Here is a 4,718-nt window from a genome sequence, read left to right on the forward strand (position 1 = left end):
TTTTTGATGTGCATATTTGGGCAAGTTGTTGTTACCATGACAAGTGAGCCAATGGCCTGCAAAAAACATAAAATAGCAGGAATAAACAATGATGGTAGGAAGCCAGGTATAAGATCATAGTCACGTACCCTGACCAACAACTGAAAGGGAGAAACATTTCATTTGTTGACCACATTCAAAAAATGCACAGTGCTTAAACCAAAGCATTATGCATAATGCAACAGGAGCTGCTGTTTGAAAAGTAAAATGTTTCCACAGCTGCTTCAAATGCATAAGCAAGACGCTTACATACCTCAGTGAAGACTTTTCTGGGTGGTGGCATTTTTTGCAGATGCTTGTCAGCTTGAGCAACCGACCCTTATACACAAAGAGTTTTCGGGCTGGTGACGAGTCAGAAAAAGACCTGCAGAAAGTTTAGACACATGATGAAACCATATGTTCAATGTACAACAACCATAAAGATTACAGAATGACCACGCTTCAAATGCTAGTACTAAAATATTTGCCTATTGGTATTATGCAAAACTACTACAGAAGAAATTTTGACCAGTAATTGCAAATATTTATATATACACTTAGGCAGCTGAGCTGTCCAAACTTAGTTGATTAGTACTGTCATGGTGATTGTCATTAAATGCCATAGACAAATCCCACTTCGGCGACGAGCACCTTGGTCCTTCGTCATCCCGCCGCATGATGTCAGCTACAATAATTCAGTCTGAAATTCTGCAATTAGGAGAAGAATTAAGGTCAATAAGCAGTTGCAAACATGGTGGCAATAAAGGCCAAAAAGATGAAGTTGCACTGCAGATGACCAGTCTGTGCTGTGAGTGTACAAAGTGCATTATGCTGCTACACCTCAACTGCTTAGTGTAGAAAAGAAAACAGCATATCGTTTTCATACCATTGATTCCATACGGCTTCTGTCTCTTTTGGGACATTGTACGGCTGTTTCACACTGCTGGCAAAACACTACTTTTATTGCAGAGACTGGTTGCAAAACATAGACAATGCTTGCAAAACATACCACACTTTCGCTACAATTGACAAAATGCATACGGTGGCGGTGGCATAGCGGTAGAACATCCGCCTCGCATGCAAGAGGACCGGGGCTCAAATCCCGGTGCCGCGCAATTCTCCACCGGGAAGAAAAACCCCACGTGTCGATGGAATTGCATAAACAGGTTTGGGGTGCGACCTGATGCCGGTGAACACCTCCGGCAACGCACTCCCTCACTAGAACAGGAGTTGGCCACCCTGGTGCAGTAATTGGCCGCAACCTCTCATGATTAGCTCTATAAAACCCCGGCCCTCAGTCACCAGCGGCTGCGGAACAACTGACCACTGCGGCGGTCAGACCTGTGACGCAGCAGGGGGTGCTAAGAATTTCTGGCTCCGCTGGACAGGCCGTAATTGGAAACTGACCCTGGCAACGTTTAACGCTAGAACCCTAGCTAGTGGAGCTAGTTTAGCAGTACTGTTAGAGGAACTCGAGGGTATGAAATGGGATGTCATAGGGCTTAGTGAGGTTAGGAGGCCGAATGAGGCATCTACTGTACTCAAGGATGGGCATGTACTGTGTTATCGAGGTTTACCGGAGAGGCGAGAACTAGGAGTTGGTTTCCTTGTCAATAATTACATAGCGGGTAATATAAATGAATTATATAGTATTAATGAGAGGGTGGCAGGCATCATAATTAGGCTTAATAAGCTGTATAAACTGAAGGTTGTACAGGCCTATGCACCCACATGTAGCTATGATGACCAGACAGTTGAAAGCTTCTACGAATATGTAGAATCGGCAATGCGAAAAGTAAAGACGCAGTATACGTACCAATGGGCGACTTCAGTGCCAAGGTAGGGAAAAAGCAGGCAGGACACCAGGCAGTAGGTGACTATGGCATTGGCTCTAGGGATAGCAGAGGGGAGTTACTAGTTGAGTTTGCAGAGCGCAATAACCTAAAAATCATGGATACATTTTTCAGCAAACGGAAGAACCGGAAATTGACATGGAAAAGTGCTAACGGGGAGACTGAAAATGAAATTGACTTCATACTGTGTTCAACCCCTGCCATTATTCAAGATGTAGAGGTAATCGGGAAATTCCGATGCAGTGACCACAGGATGATGAGGTCCCGAATTAGCCTAAATCTGAAGAAGGGACACAACAGATTAGTAGGAAAAAAACCCATCAACTAATTAGCGGTGAGAGGAAGGGCAGAAGAATTCAGGATCTCTCTGCAGAATAGATAGCTCTAACCGAGGATGGCGACATTACTCTAGAAGCAATGAACAATAATTTCAGAGATATCGTTACTGAGTGCGCTGTAGAAGTAGGCGGTAGGTTAGTTAGAGACGATACCGGTAAGCTGTCTAAGGAGATGAAAGATTTGATTAAGAAAAGCCAGAGTATCAAAGCTTCCAATCCAACAGACCAGATAGAATTGGTCGAGATATCAAAGCTAATCAATAAGCGCAAAGTGGCCGATATAGGGAAGTATAACATGGAGAAAGTTGAGCATGCTGTAAAGAACGGGGGAAGCCTTAAACCAGTAAAACGAATTTGGGCATACGCAAAAACAAGATGTTGCGATAAGGGACAAGGCGGGCAACGTCATCACGAATATGGACAAGAAAGTCAAAGTAGCCGAGGAGTTCTATACAGATCTCTACAGTAGCCAAAGTAGTCAGGAGCGTAATGAGATTAGCGGTAGGGAAAAACTGTCAGATATTCCACCAGTGCCGAAGGAAGAGGTTAAAAAATCATTAGAAGCTATGAAAAGGGGAAATCAGCTGGAGAGGATCAGATAACTACATATTTGTTAAAGGACGGGGGGGTATCGTGCTAGAAAAACTGGCCACCATGTATACGCAGTGCCTGGTGTCATCGACGATACCGGAACCATGGAAGAATGCAAACATTATCCTCATTCATAAGAAAGGGGACTCTGAGGACCTTAAATATTACAGACCAATCAGCTTACTGTCTGTTACGTATAAGGTATTTACTAAGGCAATCACTAATAGAATCAGGACAACCTTAGACTGCAATCAAGCAAAGGATCGAGCAGGTTTTCGGAAACTGTACTCTACTATCGATCATATCCATACCGTCAACCAGGTGATAGAAAAATGCTCAGAATATAACCAGCTCTTATATATAGCATTCATTGATTATGAAAATGCATTTGACTCAGTTCAAACATCGGCGGTGATGCAGGCATTGCGAAATCAGGGGCTAGACGAGCCGTACGTGAAAGTGCTGGAAGATATATATAGAGTGGCTGCACAGCAACCATAGTTCTACATAAAGAAAGTAACAAAATTCCCATAAAGAAAGATGTTAGGCAAAGAGACACAATCTCCCCAGTACTATTCACAGCTTGTTTAGGGGAAGTATTCGGAGACTTGGAATGGGAGCAGTTAGGGATAAGGGTAGATGCGATTTGCTGATGACATTGCCTGTCTAAGCAACTCGGGGGATGAACTGCAAATAATGATTGATGACCTAGAGAGGAAACGTAGAAAAGTAGGCTTGAAAATCAATACGCAAAAGACTAAGGTAATGTTCAACAGCCTCAGGAAGGAACAGCAGTTTACGTTAGGTAGCGAAGCACTGGAAGTAGTAGGCGAATAGGTCTACTTAGGACAGGTAGTAACCGCAGATCCGGACCATGAAAAGGAAATAACAAGAAGAATAAGATTGGGATGGAGCGCATTTGGCAAGCACTCGCAGATTATGACTAGCAGCTTACCGGTATCGCTCAAGAGGAAAGTATACACCAGTTGCATCTTACCTGTACTCACCTATGGGGCTGAAACGTGGAGGCTAACCAAGAGGGTTCTACTTAGGTTGAGGACCACTCAGAGGGCTATGGAACGAAAAATGCTAGGGGTAACATTAAGAGATAGGAAGCGTGCAGAGTGGGTCAGAGAAATAACTCAAGTTACTGACATTCTAGTGGAAATCAAGAAGAAGAAATAGGCCTGGACAGGACATGTAGTGCGAAGAGAGAATAACCGATGGACGCTTAGGGTAACAAACAGGATTCCAAGGGAAGGAAAGCGTAGCAGGGGGCGGCAGAAAACTAGGGGGGCGGATGAAGTTAAGAAGTTCGCAGGGGTCAAGTGGATGCAGCTAGCACAGAAACGGATTAATTGGAGAAATATGGGAGAGACCTTCGCCCTGCAGTGGGTATCGTACGGCAGATGGTGAAGATGACCTTGGGTCCAGTCTAAACAATTGAAAGATAGATTTACGATGCTAGAAACGCAACACAGGAAATGTAAAAATGCAACCAGACCAAATCGTAGTTTATAAAGTATACCGACGAACTTGCAAGAAAATTTGACCAAAATGAAAAGAACAATAGCGGACGTCGAACGCGAAACGTTTGCAGTTGACTAAGTTCAGACAGAAATATGGCAATTTCAGCAGTTAGCTGAACAACATTCTTGTGCAAACGCTAAACGCTAAACTATGCGCATACTTGGCCGAGCTGGCATGCAAGCAGAGCCCTCGGCTCACTCAGAAAACGAAAACGACTTAGTTTTTCTTCGTTCTTCTTTGCGAGTCTGTCCTATGAAATTTTTATTGAAAGCGCAGACAGGCTCGGCGAGTCCGCACAGGATAGATGCAGACCGATTATTGCCAAATTGCAACCTTTTCAAGGTAAGCAGAATATACGGCTCCAACTCTTCCAAGCTTAAAGATAAAG

The sequence above is a fragment of the Amblyomma maculatum genome, chromosome 7, assembly GCF_055883805.1.
Source record: "Amblyomma maculatum isolate TAMU_Amacu chromosome 7, ASM5588380v1, whole genome shotgun sequence".
NCBI lineage: Eukaryota > Metazoa > Arthropoda > Arachnida > Ixodida > Ixodidae > Amblyomma > Amblyomma maculatum.